Source organism: Hemiscyllium ocellatum, chromosome 5 (genome assembly GCF_020745735.1).
Source record: "Hemiscyllium ocellatum isolate sHemOce1 chromosome 5, sHemOce1.pat.X.cur, whole genome shotgun sequence".
Lineage (NCBI taxonomy): Eukaryota > Metazoa > Chordata > Chondrichthyes > Orectolobiformes > Hemiscylliidae > Hemiscyllium > Hemiscyllium ocellatum.
In genome coordinates, this window is record NC_083405.1 from 62,838,750 (window position 1) to 62,859,590 (window position 20,841).

Sequence of the window (20,841 nt, forward strand, 5' to 3'; positions counted from 1 at the left end):
AAAATACTTCCTCAAAAAAAAGGAGCAACCTGTTACAGCCAGAAACGTTTCCCGTCCTCCATCTTAGCCTACCCAGAATCCTATCTTGTTAAACTTGAAAGGATACAGAAAACATTTACAATGATGTTTCTGGCATTGGAGGGTTTTAGTTATAGAGAGAGGCTGAATAGGCTGGGACCATTTTCCCTGAAGAATCAGAAGCTGAGGGGTGACCTTATACAGAGGTTTATAAAATCATGAGGTGCATGGATAGAGTAAACATTCAAGGTCTTTATCCCAGGCTAAGGGAATCCAAAACCAGAGGGCAGGTTTAAGGTGAGATGGGAAAAATACGACAAAGGGATCTAATGGGCAACTTTTTCATGCAGAGGATGGTGTGCGCATGGAATGAGCTGCCAGAAGAAGTGGTGAAGGCTGGTATAATTACAACATTTAAAAGGCATTTGGATGGGTATATGAATAGGAAGGGTTTAGAGGGATATGGGCAACGTGCTGGCAAATTGGACTAGATTAGTTGGGATATCTGGTCAACATGCACGGGTTGGACCGAAGAATCTGTTTCCATGCTGTACAACTCTATCTTTAAGTAATTTATCAACATTTTCCTGCAAGTTTGTTGCCCTTTAACGTCGAGAAGGATCCTTTTCTGAATTCAGTGTGGCATTCAGGATTCTCCCTTTGCAAACTGCTGTAAAAGGACTGTGGCCTTCTAAACTATCCTGCTGCATGCAAGGAAAAGCAAAATGTTTAACAGTAGAATGAGCCTGGGAGAGTTGAGACAAACAATAGACTCAGTGTGAACACCAGATGTTCTTAATTAGAGGCCTGATGCTAGCTACGTTGGCTTTGTCATGGTTACCGATATGAATGGGTCACATTTGATTAGATAAGAAATTTGCAACGTCTTAATATCAGAACTGTCTCCTTATTTTGATTTGGATTCTAATAGAGCAGAAAGATATGAGGCATCTTATCAGAAGTTCAGTCTTTGTCTTTAATTAAAAAATGACTATAGTAGGCCTGGACATGATAATATAATTGAAGGGAATCTTAAAATGGATGTGAAAGAATGAATCTTTTTGGATGGATGTTAATAATGATGTTCCCTGAAAGAACAGATTGAAGGTATAAAAAGTTGACATTTGACTCACCTGAAATAGAAGGTTTAGAAGAGAGAATGTTTTGGAAACAAAAACAGTGGAAAACTCAACAAGTCTGGTAAATAATGTGGAGAGAAAGCAGGGCAGATCCAGTGACCCTTCTTTGGAACATGTTTTGGAAAGCTGTAAAAAGCTTGGGGTCTAGCTAAATCTTTGAAATGAGAAAAGTGTTATGAATAAAGGTTAATAACCCTGTGTTTAATTTTGACAAAAGTAAATTGCGAAGTGCATCGCAACTGTTGCTAATATTTAACAATTTGTATACTGACAATGCACATGTAACATTGGTTAGGCCTACAATCGTAACATAACCAAAAGCCATATTCAACAACTCACCACAGATGTCACCAGAAACAAAGCTAAACATCCAAGAACTAAACAATGCTAAACAGCGAACTGATCTGCATATTAGACTGTATCTCTGAGCCTATATCAAAGACCAAAAGCTTTATCTTGCTAGATGTATGACAATGCTAAATGTTGAATGTAACTCTGTCTACAGTGATTTTGATCTAGCCAATCGATGTCAATTCTTCATACTCCATAATGCTGAACTTTGTGAAATATTATTAATTATCAAATAAAGTAGATAGTTAATAAAAGTCTGTCACTGATTTTGATTTGAATAATTCCAGATATTTGAAGGTTAGTTAGTTGACTTGCAGAAATAACTTGCATTTCTAGGGAGCCTTTAACATAAGCGAAATCCCAAATCACTTCACTGAAGTGCAAGTAAAATGTTAAACATCAAACCAGAGGAAGGGAGATAGGCAGGGAATAATCAAAAGCAAGATGATGTGTGCTTTGGGAAGAGAGAAATGGAGAGCTTTAGGCAAAATGCCCTAAGTGTAGGACTAAGCAGTTGAAGACAAGACCATCAATAGTGGCTGAAAGCAAGGAGATGCACAAGAAGCTAGAGACACTAGGGCAGAAAATTTAAGGAAAAGTATAAGGAGTAAGGTGGTTGCAGAGTTAGATGAGAATAAAGCAATGAAGGATTACAACATGAGGATGGCATTTGAAAGGCCAGGTGCCACAGCAAGATCAGTGAAAACAGAAGTTACATCAAGCAAGATAACAAGGTCTAAAAGGTATAGAGGGAAAGGCAAAGGATGAGCCAAAACAGCAGCAGGATACTTACATGTGGATGTCACAAGGGCACAGATGATCATTTTAAGAACAGGCTAGTCAGTTAGAGGTGGAGTTTGTTGATGTTATGAAGGAAGCTGTAGGAGGTAATTAGGATAGAGAGCAAATGGCATTAAAAGCCCATGCATTTATATAGCAATTTTTACCAGAGTCTAGACCTGCTCCTCGGATGCTGACTGACCTGCTGTGCTTTTCCAGCACCACTCTAATCTAGACTCTAGTTTCCAGCATCTGCAGTCCTTGTTTTTACCTCGCAATTTTTACCAGGCATCCCAAAGCACTTCACAGCCACTGAAGTACTTTTCAAATGTGGGCACTGTTGTAAGGCAGGAGATGCAGAAGCCAACATGCGCATTGCAAATAGCAATATGATAATAAGTGCTGAGGGACAAGTATTAGCTCTTATTTGAATATGTGGCAAGGAATATTTTATATCTACTGTACCTGGTAGATGAGACCTCAGTTTAACATCCCATTTGAAAGATGGCAAAATACACTGGAGTGTCAGCCTATCATTTAGTACTCAGGTCCTAGATTAAACTTAACCACAATCTCAGAAGTAAAAGTCAGCTAATGGAGTCAAACAATGCCATGATTGAACAGCAAACAAAGGTGCAAGACTGGAGCTAGGACGGTAGAATTGCTGGCAAGGGAACAAAATTTGATGAGGGTGCTGTAAATGACAGGTATGACATTCCGAAACTTTTAGGTGGAAAAAACTGACTATCAAACACTGGATGCAATGTTACAGGACAGATATTCTTATTTATACACTACTGCTCAAAATAAACATGTTCAGAGCTTAATAGGTAAATGTTCACATATGAAGCATAAAACAATAACTAATGCTCAAAACACATTAGGGCGACAAACAATTTCAATCCCAAATCCCCAAAATGCCCTGGAGAATTTGATGGGTGGGAAGTGATAAAGGAGATAAGGAGGAGGAAGTAGGGTGATGGGGACTTAATTAAGGGCTGGAGGATATGGGCTGCAGAAGGAGGGGCCACAAAAACAAGACAGGAGCTGCTAAGTGAAGGGATATGGAAGAGGCTAAAAAAGGAGTACAGGGCATAGGGCAGCTTTAGAACTTTATAGAAAGGAATATTAAGCTAACTGAGAACCAGGAAACCCTGAAGTCACTGATATAGTGAATTCCTTGCAAATGTATGAGTCTCTGGCTTAAGGCCACAGAACTTCAGGAGCCACTAAATGAGGGAATTCATAACAGATGTCATCATAATTCCCATTGTATCTACTGGGTATTTTAATACTGAACAGTTAAATTTCAGAAAAATTTGCATGTGTTACCACAGCTCAGAACGTCCGACACTCTGACTTACTTGAGGCACAGTGACTATGTCAGAGACAAACATGCAACTGTTTAATTTGAACATCACGAGATCACGAAAGGTGTGTTTATGCTGATGGCATGTTGTGCAGAGAAGTGTTAGTTATTTTCAAACTTTTGATACTAACTTAAGCCAATCTCATCTCAATTTAGACACCATAGTGTCTTGAAAATAACGTTCCCTGTTTGTGACATTATGGTTAATGGAGTGATGATGATTACTGGGGAAATTGATGAATTGTTCTAATTCTACTACTGTGTCCAAATACCCATATGCATATATTATCTTGCATTTGTGATTGCTTTACCAAACAAAGGAGTTCATGAAACTGCAAAATTATTTTGATAATAACTATTACTGACAATAACTAAACAAAAGACTTTACAGCAATGTATTGCAGCGCACATGAACAATTTCAAGTTTACAATGTTCCAGGTTGATAGAACCTAAAAAAAATCTGTTAAATGCTTCTCCAGCATGAATACTTTCATAGTAAAGGCAGAAAGAATTTTAAAAGTTAACCTGCAAAGTGAAACAGTTAACTTTCCAGGTCAATGACTTTTCAACAGAAGGATCTGCTGAGCATTGCTAACAGCGTCTGTTTTTATTTCAGATTTTCAGTATCTGCACTATTTTATTTTTGTACCAACTATTTATTGCTAATGATGCCTGTTATATTTCAGCTTTACATAATGTTTATTTCATGCCCTTTAGCAACAAATTTGGTTTTATACATCCTGACTCTTCTGTCAGTTAAATTAATGGTCATTTACAGTAACTGATAAAAAAATGGCTAACATTCTAACAAGGGGTTATTTTTCAATTGTCCCAGACCATATTCATTTGTCAGATGTAGCCTTTGAATGCAACTGTTTATGTTTGGTCAATACAGCCTTTCCTATCTTCTTCAATTTTCCAGATCTGAAATTGTCATTGACATCTTCTGTAGACAAATAACCTATAGATGCTATGTTTTATACACATCGATTCAAGTGTAAATTCTCAAAGCCTTGTCACAGATCTGTTCATATCAAAGTAAATTAAGCAGCAAATGAGATTAAGTTCAGCACCATATTGCTTAACCTTTTCTGAACAGCTGACATATACTCTGACAGCACATCAGCAACAGAAAGGTCAAAGGTAATGTTCTCTCTACATGGGCAATGATGTAGCAACTCCGTTTCTGAGCTGGCTGGATATTCTGAACAAGAGAAATAATTTCCATTTAACCAAGGTTTGATCAGGGATTGTCAACATGCCTTTGTCAGAGGCAGATAATGCCTTACAAATCTGGTTGATTTTTTTCGAGGAGGTGACTAAGGGCATAGATGAGAGTAATGCAGTTGATATAGTTTGTAAGGTCTTTGACAAGGTTCCACACGGGAGACAAATAAAGAAGGTAAACGCACGTATGCTCCATGGTAGCTTGGCAAGAGGAACTCAAAACAGGCTTTAAGCTTTATGGTGGAAGACGGACAATGGTGGGAGAAGACATTTTGTGTGACTGAAGTATCATTGCCGGTGGTTTACCACAGGGATAACTGCTGAGTCCTTTAATCGTTTATGATATCTAAAAATGATATGGAAGAAAATGTGAAGTGGGGGCATTGATTAATTAAGTTTGTAAATGACATGATGATTGACTGCATGGTCAACAGTGAAGGAGATCTTAGGTTACAGGAGGATATGAATGGATTGCACAGATGGGCATATTAATAGCAGATGGAATTTAGCCCTGATATGCATTAGGTGATGCACTTTGGAAGAAATAACAAAACAAGGGAGTACTCAATGAATGGTAGGATGCTAGGGAGCTCAGAGGAACAGAGAGGGCTGAGGGTGCTTGTCCACAGATCCTTGAAGGTGGCAGGACAGGCTAATAGGACACATGCTTTTATCAGAGCTGAAAATGTGTTGCTGGAAAAGCGCAGCAGGTCAGGCAGCATCCAAGGAACAGGAGATTCGACGTTTCGGGCATAAGCCCTTCTTCCTGCGCTTTTCCAGCAACACATTTTCAGCTCTGATTTCCAGTATCTGCAGACCTTACTTTCTCCACATGCTTTTATCAGTCAAATCATAGATCAAAAAAGAGTCGGAAGATTATGTTGGAACCGTATTGATTTTTGGTTAAGCGAGAGATGCAATAGTGCATGCAGTTCTGATCCACCATAAGAAGAATATGATTTTACTGGAGTGGATGGACAGGAGATTCACCACGATGTTTACTGTTTTTGGAACACTTTAGCTCTGAAGGGAGGCTGGATAAACTTCGATTAGATTAGATTACTTAGTGTGGAAACGGGCCCTTCGGTCCAACAAGTCCACACTGACCTGCCGAAGTGCAACCCACCCAGACCCATTCCCCTACATTTACCTCTTCACCTAACACAACGGATTTAGCATGGCCAATTCACCTAACCTGCACATTTTTGGACTATAGGAGGAAACCGGAGCACCCGGAGGAAACCCATGCAGACACGGGGAGAATGTGCAAACTCCACACAGTCACCTGAGGCGGGAATTGAACCCGGGTCTCTGGCGCAGTGGCCACCGTGCCGCCCACTACTTGAATTGATTTTTTTTTTGGATTAGAGGGGTTGAAGGAGAACCTGAGAGAGATATACAAGATTATGAGGGGCACAGACAGGGCAGATAGAAAGTAGTTCAGGGCGACCCCCTACATCCACAGGTCCAGTTTCCACAGCCCGAACATATTCTAGGGAATGTTCCAGAACCAGGGACTGCTGGGAAGATACATTTCCCATTTAATTGAATGGATTCGCACTTATCCTCGGGTTCTGGCTTCCATAATAGGTTTAGGAACATGTCCCCCATTGGTACAGGGGAGACTACTGTAGTTCCCTTTAGTTGAAGGATCAATAACAAGGGGTCACACTTTTAAAGTGGATGGCAGGTTTAGAAGGGATTTGAGGAAACAATTTTTCTCACCCAGAGGGTAGCGAGTGTCTAAAATATACTAGAGGGTAGCCGAGGCAGGTAACCTTTAAAATATACTTGGCACATTTCCTTGAATGGCATTCCAAGTGTTGGAAAGTGGATCTAGTGAAGATATAGTACAGATTCAATGGGCCAAAGGGCCACTGCCATCCAATAAAATTCCATGATCCTATGAGTATATGTCAGTACCTTTAAGTTACTGCATATGCATGACAGCATGATTAAATTTAAAGGTCCAGTGGACTTGGATGAGTGAGCCACTTGTAGCAAAAAAAAACTCAGCAAAGCATGATCAAGAGAGGTGGCAAGGTGGTCGCACTGAGTTAGATGAGGCTGTATTTGGAAATTAAACCCCTATCTGTGGATAACCTAGCAAAGGGCAGCCAATAAATGAGGCCCAAGTTGGAGTCCCACTCAATCCAGAGGTGTGCCAAAATATGTCTGAACAGGTTAATTACAAATATCTACAAATGAGGAAAAGGAAGTCAAACATAGATCTTAGTCTATTCCCTTTATCCTGTGGGATTATAATTGTCTGTGGAGAAGAATATGCTAGAGCTGCTCCTCAGAGCTTTACTGCTTCTGCAACATAGCTAAGTTGTGTTGCAGGCATGTGTCATGAGCGAGAGAAGGCAAGATTCAACTTAGTAGATGCTGAATCACTTGAAAGTTACAGGACAAAGTTGCAATTCCCAAAGAAAAAAGCAATTTTCAGGCTAAAAATACCTTTCTGTCAGTATTACATTTTCACTGTAGCTAAGAATCTTGTTGAATTTAACTTTTTTTTCCTAGAGCAAACCAGGTTAGTAATCATTTTCCACCATTCACTCACCTCATCCAACCTGGCAAAACATAGAAACATTGTGGAATCAATGCTTTAGCAGTATAAATCAGAGAATGTAATTTAAGATTGATGACTTTATTTGGATTTTATAGATCTGAATTGGTTACCTAACAGATAACAAATTGGAACTACCAGGGCAAAAGCCAAAGAGAATGGTATCACACTAGCACCCCATGCCAAAGATCCTTCATACACACACAACCCACCCCTCCTTGCCTGGGGAAAGACTTGAATGCCAGCACCAAGCACTCACAGATCAGCCTGCCAGATGTCCAGATGTAGGGCTACATTGTTTTGATCTCAGTTACATGCTTCTTTAACCTTCTCCCCATTCTGAGCCTATTTTGAGCTTTGATGTAGAGATGCCAGTGTTGGACTGGAAAGGACAAAATTAAAAATCACACAACTTGAAATTCTAATGACCCTGAATTTGGAGATCCAGTAGACATGACAGAATGGGAGGTGGATGAGTGGGTGTGTAGGTGAGGGGGTGGGGAGAACTTTGGCAAGCCAAGTTTTAGTCCCAAATTAAAAATGGCATTTTCCCCTGCAACAACAATTTTTTATTCTCTCAACAACCACAATTTGACCACTCTAAACAAGATGCCACTTCGTGTTATATTAGAACAAGTTTGCACTATACCTACTGTTTTATTTAATCACTTAATTTAATATTTTATTCTTGACATTTTCAGTTTCCATTTTTCAGACTATGTTCATAGGTGACTCTTAGCTCTCTACATGCTTAGGTATGCTTTCACTTTCCCTGAAATCTACGTAATGCATTATAAAGTGCATGGTTCCTCCCTCTCCATTCTGCAGTCTCTTCTGCCCTGCCCTCAGTCTCATCATGTCCTAGACCTTGGCCTGACATGTTCCCCATGCTATTCTCTTTCAGATGATGCAATTAAATACAATAAGTGACTTATTTATCATCCCATGACTTCCTTGTTGTGTAACCTGCCACGTGGTGCAGCAGGACTGCTCTGGCTTTGTAGCACGCACATGTTCCATATCACTTGTGAGTATACCATAACATATTTTCATTGCTTGAAGAAGAGGTATCTGAATTCAGAGTCCCCAGCACAAGTCCCAGTTATGGGCCCTTGAAGTTCAGTTAATCCAGTTCTGTTTTGCAGTATTTTGTATTTGCTGGTGACTTTTTTTGCATCTACATTTCGGGCTTAGAATCATCTATTACTGTTGTTCTTTTACTGGTTGATAAATTCACTTTCCAGCCCCTTACTTCATCCCTATTTTCCAGCCCCTTTTTCCATCTCTCCCCCAGTCCCCAGCCTCTCATTCCACTCCAACTTCACAAATAGACAGTCAGTATGGATTTACAGAAGGGAAATAATGCTTCACCTATCTATTGAAAATGTTCAAAGATTCAATAGTTAAATTGATAAGGGGGAGCCAATGGTTGAAGTGGACTTTCAGAAGGCTTTTCATAAGGTACCACATAAGAGACCCACATGTAAAACTAAAGCGCATGGAGCTGTGGGTTGTGTATTGACGTGGATAGAGAACTGGTTGGCAACGGGGGGAAAAAAAAAAGAGTAGGAATTAATAGGTCTTTTACTGGGTGGCAGACAGTATCTACTGGGAGGCCACAGGAATCAGTTCTTGGACCCCAGTTTATTCACAAATGTATTAATGATTTAGAGAAGGGAACTAAGTATAACCTCTCCAAGTTTGCAAATGACATAAAGCTCAGCAAAAGGGTTATCTACTTTGGTAGCAAAAACAGGAAGGCAGGTTATCTAAATGGTGACAGTGAGAAAGATGGAGTTGCTATGAGACCTGGGTGATCTTGTACACTGTCACTGAGTATAAGCATGCAGGAGCAACAGGTGGTGAAGAAATCAAATGGTATGTTGGCCTTTACAGAGAGACAATTCAAGAATAGAAACAGGGATGCCTGGCTGAAACGCAACAGGGCGTTGGTGAGACCACACCTAGAACATTGTGTACATTTGGGTCTCTTTATCTGAGAAAGGGTGTTCTTGTTATAGGGAAATGCAGCAAACATTTAATGGACTGATCTCTGGGATGGCAAGAATAACGAACGTGGTGAGGTTAAAACAGTTACGATTATGTTTGCTGGAGTTCAGGAGAATGAGGAGGGACTTCATAGAAACCTACAAAATCTGAACAGGACCAGACTACAAAGGTATAAGTAGGAAGGATATTCCCAGCAATGGGAGACTCCACAACCATGAGTCACAGTTTAAGGATATGGAGTAAATCATTTAGGGCTGGGATGAGAAGAAATCTCTTCACCCAGACCAGTGACTGTGTGGAATTTGCTGTCACAAAAAGAGGTTGAAGCCAAAACATTTATGTTTTCAAGAAGGAGTTAGATATAGGTCTTAAGGGATGGGGTATAAGTATGGGGAGAAAATAGGTACAGGATACTGAGTTGGATGATCCGCCATGATTATTTTGGAAGGTGGAGTGAGCTCGAAGGAATGAATGGTCTACACTTGCTCCAATTTTCTGTTTCCAGCCTCTCAGTTCTCCCCTCCACCCTCCAACATTCTGGTCCCTTTTCTCTCCCCCAACCCACTTTACACCAAAAGTTTGGGGACAAGGAGATCATAGCTAGTAAGTCAGAATAGTAAATGCAGGAGGAAGAAATAAAACTCTAGAAACTGGAGAAGCAGTGAAGGGCTAGAAACCTGGCAGAGGCGGGGGGCGGTGGTGTTCGTAAGGGACTAGAAATTCGGAGGGGGGAATGTTGGGGCATAGATACTGAGGCTGGAAAGGGAGGATTGTTGTGAATGTCTATCAAGTGGAAGGAAGGGCTTGAAAGGGGAGGGTCAGAGGCTTCAAATAGAGGAGAGCATTTAAGAAGTTTTGAACAAGTTGATAGTTAACTGCAAACAGGAAATCTGAGATGCTGCATTCCACTTAAATTAAATTAATGTGGAGTCAAATCTAAAGCTGTAGTAGTTCCAAATAGGCTGGGAAACGCGATGGATATTATTGCAATGAACATTGCGTTGACTGTATAATTTGGTATTGACAAATACCAAAGACAAGTATTTGTGTGTTATTCATATTTCAAATATTAAGAGATGCAGTGGCTGTATTCAAGACAAATACATAATGATTTAACACCAATCCACTGAAAGTATACTTCGGGTGTTGGCTTTTTGAGTATAAAAGTGTCTTTTTTAACAAAGGAAAGTGATTGTTACTAACTTAAACCTACAGTCTTGTGCTAATTTAAAACGATATGGTTGAAGGGGATATTGATGAATTCTATTTCCGCTGCTATGCAAATCCAAATCTGCAATATCCCATCCATTCAAATACAGAAGGTATCGTTAGTACTTGGGTATGTCACGCATCAGTTAATGAAGGAGTTAATGAAGCTGAAACGAGAGCCCCTGAAAACCAACAAGTAGTCCTTGAGAAATCTGAAGAGAGCCCCCTGAAAATAAACTTAGCTCGAAACCTGCTTTAGAATGTTTCAATTGAACCTAACTCCATCATATCCTCAAGAAGTGCATTCCAGATTTTAACTGCTCACTCCACAAAAAGGTTTTCTCAGATTTCTTTTGTTTGCTTTGCTGTTTAATGTTTGCTCTCTTGTTCTCAATCCTTTCACAAGTGTAGGAATAATTTCTCCCTATCTATTCTATGCAGATGCCTTGAGTTTGAATACATGGCTAATTTCTCCTGTCTTCGCAACTGAAGTCCCTCATACATTGAACCATTCTCATTTTTGTTCTGAGCACTCTTTAACGCCTTCACATTTTCTTTTAAAAGTGAATTGCACAGAACTAGTTGCAATAACCTAGCTACGATTATAAGTTTGTAAAATACACCAAAATTAGTGGTGTACTGGACAGAAAAGAACATTACCTCAGAGGACCTTGATCAACTGGGCAGATGAGCTGAGGAGTGGCAAATGGAGCTTAATCTAGAAAAAATGTGAAGCGCTACACTTTTGATAGGGCAAATCAGGGCAGGACTTGTGTACTTAAATGATAAGGTCCTGGGGACTGTTGCCAAACAAGGAGACCTTGGAGTGCAGGTTCTTAATTTCTTAAAAGTAGAATCGCATGTAGACAGGCTAGTGAAGGGGACATTTGCTATACTTGTCTTTATTGGTCAGCGCATTGAGTATAAGAGTTGGGAGGTCATGTTGCAACCATACAGGACATTAGTTGGGCCACTTTTGGAATACTACACACAATTCTGTTCTCCCTGCTATAGAAAGGATGTTGCTAAACTTGAAAAGGATTCAGAAAAGATTTCAAGAATGCTGCCAGGGTTGGAGTGTTTGAGCTACAGGGAGAGACTGAATAGGCGGGGACTATATTCCCTGGAGCATCGGATGCTGAGGAGAGACCTCAGAGTTTTATAAAATCATGAAAGGCACGGATAGGATGAATAGTCAAGGTCTTTTCCCCAGGGTAGGGGAGTCCAAAACTAGACAGCATAGGTTTAAGGTGAGGGGGGGAAAGATTTAAAAGGGACATAAGGGTCAACTTTTTCATGCAGAGGATGGTGCATGTATGCAATGAAGTGATGGAGGCTAGTATAATTAAAAGGCATCTGGATGGGTATGTGAATAGAAAAGGTATAGATGGATATGTGACCAGTGTTAGCAAATGGGGCTTGATTATTTTAAGCTTTCTGGTTGGCATGGACGCGTTGGACCGAAGGGTCTGTTTCAGTACTATACATCTCTATCACCGGGTTAAGTACCCAATTCAAATTCAGCATAGTCACCTTGTGCTTTATTAACCTTTCAAATTCTGCAGCCTCCTTTGATAACTTATGTTAATATACTCAGTGCCCAGAGGTTTAAAAAAAGTTGAACATTGTAAGCATATTGGAGCTTCACTTTGAGATATACAAGTCAAGTCAAATAGGCTCAATGTGCAAGTTTTACTCGTTTCTGCTCCTAGAATTTGCAAGTGTCCCCCTGTTTGCCACACGTACAATGTCCATGCACATCTGGGTGACTATACCCACCCACACTGGTACTGCAAGGTTTCTGCTGTGAGTGCAGTTCAAATTTGGGATTTAGAGATTTACGCTGGAAAGTTGCACTCTTAGTCTGGGTGGATGATGGGATACTGTGTTGGGTTGGTGCCACCAACCCTGGGTTGTCCTAACTTGCCACTTGATGATCTTTCTGCTCCGCCCTTCACCTTGTGACCATTGAGCCAAAAAGACAAGGGCAGCCATTCCCCCCATTTGCATTGTGCGGAATCCAGGACAACTGGATGGATGGATTTCCGTTAAAAAAAAACACTGGCCACCTCTCAACACACTGGCGACAGGGCAAACCGGACCCCCGGCTAACGGTATCCGACGTCTGGCACCAACCACTGAGTACACTGATGTCCCAGCGGGGATCTGGACTCAACTTTCCCCGCAACAGGTCGCCGCTGTTCAGGGATTCAGGTTGTGGGAGGAGCCGAAGCTCAGCTCGTACCCGGCTCCGGGCCCGTCCGATACCGCGGGGGGGGGAGAGAAACTCCAGCAACTCGGCGGGCAGTTGGGCGCGCGCACACACACACACACACACCACTGAAGACCTACCTCGTGAGGGGGGGGGAGGCCCTGCCCATTCACGCGGTAAAAAGCCCAAGACAAACCGCTCTCCCGTTCGACTGCAACCGCCGCAACTTGACAGACCAGCTACTTCCGGTGCCACCTCAAAACAAACCCCCCCCGTCCACGTCCCGCCCCCGATAACCAGGCGCGGCTCCACCGGGGCCTAGAGACTCGCAGCTCAACGTGGACAAGTTTACAAATCACCCCCCCCCCCAAAAAAAATGGGGTGAAATTGCAGTGTCCCTACCTTTAGACCAGGAGGCCTAGGCTCACGTCCCACCTGTTCCCGACGTGTGCAACAGCAGGTTGATTGGAAACTGTCGTCAATCACCAAAGGAAACAGTTTCGATGTGTTTACTTTTACTTTCGTTCTCCACCAACAACTATTTTTTTTTAAAATCAAGCAATGCATTTACACGAATACACATTTCAGATTAAGCTGCTCGAATAATGTAGAAACCAGCCTAGAGGGATTATCGCTAAACTACAAATCCAAAAATTGAGCTAATCACATTTTCGGTGTTTCTACAAAAGTGTGGAAGCATACCATTCGGCCCATCAAATCCATACCGACCCTCCAAAGAGAATCCCACCCAGACCCACACCCCTACCCTATCCAAGTAACCCTGTTTTTCCCATGGCTAATCCACCCTGCCTGCACATTCCTTGACACTGGAAAATCTAGCTTGGTCAATCCACCTAACATGTACATCCTTGGACTGTGGGAGGAAATGAGAGCAACCAGAGAAAACCCTGGGTTTGCTCCTTAGCCTTCTGGGTGGTGTTCCGACTTGTATTAAAGCCCACCGTTGAATTGGCCTGCAGCTATGGGCGACACTGCCTGTTCTCTTCAATTAGATCTAGCAGTGGTTTGTGGTCTGTTTATTATTACATAATTTATGTTCGGAAAGGTATTGATGGAACTTCCCAACTTCAAATATGGCCAACAAACCTTCCTATTCTATTTGGACGTATTTACACTCTGCCTTAGCCAAAGTTTTGGATGCATATACTATTAGGCATTCCTCACCATTGGACCACCTATCAGCTAATTCTACCCCAACACCTTTTGGAGAGTCATCAAATATCAGTCCCAGATCTCACTTGGAATCTAGTGTGCCAACTTCTCAGAGGATGATAGCTGTTTTGTCAATTCCCTGAAGGCTACAGCTTGGCTGTATTTCCAAGACCAAACCTTTTTTAAGAGGTGATGTAAAGGTGCCAGGATGGAAACCAGGTAATATATGAATTTTCTGTAATAATTCACCAACCCCAAGGAAGAATCTAAGCTCTGGTACAGACATGGGTGCTGGGGCATCTTTGATCGCATCACTTATCTTTAAATGGGTGTAACCCAGTCATGTCAATCCTGTAACCAAAGTAGGTCACTTGGGTGCTTGGAACACAATTTTTCCTTCTAAGGCATGCACCCATCTGGGAGAAATGTCTATGGATTAGTCTAAGTTCTCTACATGCTTATTAATCTTTTATTAACACATCATTTAGATCAATGACGACCTGGGGTAGACCTTGTAAAATGTTCTCCATTAGCAGCTGAAAAATTGCACAAGCTAACAATACCCCAAATGGCAGTCTCATATATTCGTACAAACCTTTCTGCATTCTGGGAAGCCTCATCTAACCGCAATTGCAAGTACATATGGCTCATCTGCAGCTGCATGAAGGACAGTGCCACTCGCCAGCTTTGCACATAAATCCTCTGCGAGGGACTGGGTATTCATTCACCTGCAAAAAGCGGCTTGTTTAAAATACACACAAAAGCAAACTGACACATCAGTCTTCCCAATTAGCACAACTCGATTCACGCCACAAACTGGACTGGTTTGATGATTCCTTCGTTTTCCAGCCTTCTAATTGCTACCTCTACTTTTGTCCATAACGTAAAAAGCACGGGCAGGCCTTACAGAATCATGGAATTTCTTCCTGGTCAGCGTGCCGGGTGACGTTGACTCCTTTGATAGTCCCTAGACTTTACTAAAAAAAATCCAAGTATTTAATTAGGACTTCACTCAGGCAGCCATTTTCTAATCAAAAAATGTTGAGCCAATCTAGGTGAATCTTTCTAACCAATTTCACCCAATCAAATTTAGATCTGAGCTCTTTACTACAATCAGTGGTAAGTGAACAAGCTGCTTCCCATACAGGCTGGAATCAAGTAATATCCTTTCTCTATAAAGGTAATCCAGCTGAGGACTTGTGCCACTCAAGGGTTAAAGTCCAGAGTGAAATTATTAAAGACTGATTTTGTGATCATTGAAACAGCCACGCCAGTAGTGTCACCCTCCATTAGAACCGGGTGACCATTTAACAGGACATTTATTCTGACTTGAATGTTGCTAAGCAATATAACCGTTCCAAATCAGATGTAGGTGCACTTTCCAGGTTGTGCTCTCTTCTGCATACCAGCCAGGAGTTCTCTTATTCTGTTTATGTCTAGTGGGATTCTTTTGCTGTCTTGAGGCTGCATACTAGCAGCAATTACAATGGCTCCCCTGCGCAGATTGCCAAAAAAATTAACCATTTAGTTGAGGCATGACTTTGTTTTGGGGTTTTGCTGTGGGCTGACCTAGATCCCTCTGTTCAGGACATGTCCTGAGTGAGGCTATGTAATTGCTTTCACACAAGTACTGTTCCCCAAGCTCAATTGGACTGACAACGGTGTCCACTTCCATTGGAATATCCTGCAACTATTATGCTTCAATTGCCTCATTTTCCAATTATAAAGCCAATTGTAGTCTCTGTTTGAAGTCCAGCTGGACTTTAGCCAATCGGCACTTTTGTATGGTTATATCGTTAATCCCAATACTTATTGGTTTCTCAGCATCTCATTAAGGATTAAACCAAAATCATATGCCTCCGCCAGTTGTCTTAATCTCGTCAAAAATTCTGAGACAGATTCCTCTGGTTCTTGAATTGCCAAATGAAACTGAAAGCATCTCAGAATTAGAGGAGGCTTGCAGTTGTGATGTTCTTTAAGTAAATCCATCGACTCTTGAAAGTTTTTTGCATCTGGTGCCTCAGGGAAAGTTAGGTTTCTAATAACCAAAGAAGCTGTGGGTCCACAAGCTGTCAGGAAAATTACTTATTGCCTTTCATCTGCCCCAATGTCATTTGCCCGAAAAAAATGCATTCTTTCTACATACTGGACCCAATCTTCAACAGCACGATCGAACGAGTCAAGCTTCCTAAATAATGGCATGATACCAGAAATGTTTACCCCACCTCAAAGACAAATGTTGCAAGCGAATTTCTTCAGGAGCGTGCTTTTTGCTTGTCATCACTGAAGTAACACCACAGAGGCTGGTATCCTATCACTAAGTCACTCTTTATTTATATGTGGAGAGTCCTTGACACTCAGAACCAGCTCTCAAAGTGAACAGGATGTCTGACACTCCTATTCTTATCTGTCAGCCAGGACTCCTTGATTTGATTAGATTAACAGCCCTAATTAGAGAACTCATATTCTATGATGTGCAACTACCTGACCTCATTGCAATCTCTACAATAGTGAACAATTAACCAACTTATTGAAGGAGGCAGTTTCACAAACATTCCCATCCTCAATGTTGGAAGAGCCCAACACATCAGTGCAAAGATAAAGCTGAAGCATTTGCAGTAATCTTCAGTGAGAAGTGCCAAATGAATGATCCCTCTTGGCCTCCTTCAGTGAACCCCAGCGTCACAGACACCAGTCTTCAGCAAATTCAATACACTCCATATGACATCAAGAAATGATCGATGGCACTAGATACTACAAAGACTATGGGCCCTGACAACATTCCAGCAATAGTGCTGAGGATTTATGCTCCAGAATTTGCTGCTTCCTTAGCCAAGGTCTTTCAGTATGATTACAACACTGGAATCTACCTGAAAATGTGGGAAATTGCCCAGGTATGTCCTGGACCCCAAAAGTAAAAAAAATTCAACCTGGCCCCAATAGTGTACACTCAATCATCAGTAAAGTGATGGAAAGTGACATCAGCAGTGTGATCAAGCAGCACCTGCTTAGCAATAACCTGCTCAGGGACGCCCAGTTTGTGTTCCGCCAGGGCCACTCAGCTCCTGACCTCATTACAGTCTTGGTTTAAACATGAATAAAAGCTAAATTCCAGAGGTGAGGTAAGAATGACAGCTCTTGGCGTCAAGGTCACTAGAGAAATTTACCAAAGATCCTTAGACAGCACCTTTCAAACCCATGATCACTTCCACTTAGAAGCAGATACTTGGGAACACCACTAATTTAAGGTTTCCCTCAAAGCCACACACCATCTCGACTTGGAAATATAATCACCATTCTTTCACTGTCACCAGTTCAAAATCCTGGAATTCCTTCTCGAAGGGCACTGGGGGCCAACTCATAGCACGTGGAATGTAATATCATGTGGATAGTACACTGTGCTGGTATTGAGCGTCAGTGGTGGAGGGAGTGGATGTTTGTGGATGTGTTGCCAGTCAAGCGGGGATGCTTTGTTCTGGATGGTGTCGTTTCTTGAGTGTTGCTGGAGCTGCACCATCCAAGCAAATGGGAAGTATTCCATCACAATCTTGACTTGTACTTTGTAGCTTATGGACAGACACTGGGGAGTCAGGAAGTGAGTTATTTTTTGCAGTATTCCTAGCCTCTGACTTGCTCTTGTATCCACTGGTGGTTAAATGGTCAGGCCAGTTGAGTTTCTGGTCAATGGTAACCCCAGCATGTTATTAGTGGGGTATTCAGTGATGGTGACATCACTAAATGTCAAGGGGCAATTATTTCATTGTCTCTTATTGGAGATGATCATTGTCGGACATTTGTTTTGAATGAATCTTACGTGCCACTTCTCAGCCCAAGCCTGGATATTGTCCAGAGTTTTTTGCATTTGAAAATACACTGCTTCAGAAACCAAAGCAGTTATAGGGGACACTGGAATTTTAGTACCATCAGGTATATTCCACATGATTTTGTTAAAGGGAAATTGTATTTCACCAGTACAGTTCTTTTGAAGAAGTACCAATTAGCAACATGGATTAAAAAGGAACATGTGGATAGGGTTCTTAGATTTCCAGAGGACATTTGAAGGCACTACTTCAAAAACAAAATAATAGCTCATCTTGTCAGCGATAATATATTAACATGGAGTGAGGATTGGTTAGCTAACAGGATAAAAGTGGGGGCATGAATGGGTTCTTTATGCATGGAGTGGAGTACCACAGGGATAAGTGCTGTAGTCTCCGTTGTTTACAATGAATGGCTTTGATGAAGGAACTGAATGTATGGTTGATAAGAGTAATTAAAGGCACAAAGATCGTGTAAATCATGAAGGGGAGGTCAAGTCTGCAGTGTCATGAAAGCAGGTTATGTGGTTGGGCAAAAAATTGGCAGATGGAGTATAATTTGGAAAAATGTGAACTTATACACTTTGGCAGGAAGAATAGAAAAGCAGCATATTCTCTTCATGGAGGGAGATGGCAAACCTCTATGGTACAGAAAGATCTGCATGTCTTGGTTATAAATCACAAAATGTCAATATGAAATACATCAAGTTGTAAGGAAGATGTAGAGTTTGTAACAAGGTCAGCCAGGTGGAAGTCATAAAATATGAGTTCCCTGATTGGGGCTATTAATCTGGTGCAATCAGGGAGCCCTGGCTGACAGATATAAACAGAGGTTCTGTCAGAGGTTCTGTTCATTCTGAGGACTGACTCTGAGGGAGCTGGATCAGTGTCAAGGACTCTCCACATATAAATAAAGGGGGACTTGATGATAGGATACTGGCCTCTGTGGAGTTGTTTCACCCACAATGTTTCAGACTTTGGAAACCCACAATTATTGGGAGCAAGACGTTTGTTTGTTATCTGTTTCAAAATCTTGTGGATGTTAATCATGCAGATTTTGGGACTTTTTGTATAAAATAAAATTAATTTATTTTAATTTTTCCAGAATATTTTAGAAAGGTGTTTATTTCTACACAATGAATAAATATTCGATGAGGTACACCTAACTAACCTCGTTACAATTACTACACCTTCCTTATCACTTGATGGATATACAATTTGTTCAAAAGAAGGAAATGTTGACCTTTCTTTTCTTTTACACTGCCACACATTGCTCCCTGGCTGAGAGGACTAGCAGACAGGTTACTTGAATGAGCTGTCAGTTATGTTTTAGACAAAACCTCAATACCTTGATACTAATATGATTTGTCACTGAATGAGTTCTGTGTAGCATCAGGCTGCCCAAATATATGATGCAATACAGTTATGGACATCCAGATAACAAATATCAGGATTGTTCAATAATTCAAATGTAGAAAAATAGATTGTGAAGCTAATGTGCAAACATTGCAGCAAGGATACACAGTACGGGTTGTTTCCCAGCTGGCATCTGGAGGAGGCATATTTCCACATGCACATATTACTTCTCAAACTCAAGATGGAGTATCATTTTCATTAGCAACGTTTCCTTGTCTCTGATTATTTTAAATAATAGCTCCTGCTCACCAGACACATACAATAAAACAATACAAACAGGATTGCCCTAAAACCCATAGTCTACTGAAAATTCACAGGCTTGCTTCCAACTAAACAGTGACAAAGTTTCACTGATAACCCCCACATCTGACTCTTGTGAAGTATCAAAGTTTAACAAAAGTCATCTCACTGAAGTAGCAATTATGGACATAATGGCCACGATGGAAGCTGCTTAGGTCCTGTCAAGCAACATGTGGAACTAGAATAGCACTGCTGTGTGTTGACCACTGTTGACTATTTTGGCTGCCTCAATAGATTCCCATTTTAAGAAGCTAAGAGGATGATTGTTGCCACAGTTCTTCAGAGTTATAATGGATGGGATAAACAAGTATTAAAGGAATAATTTCACTGTCTATCAAGGATTTGAATGCAGAAGATTGAAATAAGTTGACTTCTTTCTGTTCCTTTGATATCTCGAGTCTCAGACCAGGCCAGATATCTGGATCCCTGGTGATAGCACTGATACTGCTAAACTGTGGCGTACACTGCATTATCCTGATGCCTCTCTACATGAAAGAGACCAAATCCACGCAAGTTTGCATTGTGAAAAATCCTTTATCTTGATATAGCTCAGACAGGAGGCATGCTTTGGTAATCAAGTCCCAACACTCCAAAGTCCATACCAAAAGTGAGAATGTCTTATTTAATCACTAAAATGGTCAATATGTTTCTTTCAACACTGTAATCTAGAACAAAAAAGACTTTCATCAGGTTCTTCAATAAGCTCAAAAAAAATCACATTTATTGAAGGTAAAATCTATCTTTACAATAAGTAGCAAAACAGTTTATCAATTAAGCTCCTACACAGTTTTAAATGATATCTTCCTTTATCCCAAAGACACATGTATTCATACACAGGACAAGACTTCACAGCTCTTCAGGGTTATTATGGCTGGGAAAGAGAAACATTAAAGGAATAATTTCCCTGTCTGTCAAGGAACACAGAAATAAGTTGATTTCCTACAGTTCCTTTGATACCTGTTGACAATCTGATTGTTGTTAGTTGAATGGAAGATCTTCAGCCAAGATTTCAGCTGAAAACAGTTAGGAACCCTGATATTTGTTTCACAAATACTTCATTGAGAGTGAGAGTTTCTTTCCTTACAGTTGTGGTGGCACAGTGGCTAGCACTGCTGCTTCACAGGACCCAGGTTCGATTCCATCCTCGGGTGACTATCTCATGGAGTTTGCACATTCTCCCTGTATCTGTCTAGGTTTCCTTCCACAGTCCAAAGATGTGCAGGTTTGGTGAATTGGCCATGCTAAA

The 20,841-nt window shown here is 41.0% G+C and overlaps 1 protein-coding gene across 3 annotated transcripts in view; it reads right to left on the reverse strand.

Annotated features, from left to right (window-relative positions):
• Positions 1 to 13,391, reverse strand: part of stx17 (syntaxin 17) — a 109,570-nt gene extending 96,179 nt beyond the window's left edge. The window contains exons 1-2 of one of the 3 annotated variants that reach the window (XM_060824813.1): positions 13,029 to 13,132; positions 2,302 to 2,386 (exon numbers count right to left, since the gene is read on the reverse strand). The gene's annotated coding sequence lies outside the window, so the exon portion shown is untranslated. Of the gene's footprint in view, positions 1 to 2,301; positions 2,387 to 13,028; positions 13,133 to 13,290 lie in introns of those variants that run through there. The other 2 variants (XM_060824814.1, XM_060824811.1) reach the window with 2 other exon arrangements.
• Between the last annotated feature and the right edge of the window lie 7,450 nt (positions 13,392 to 20,841).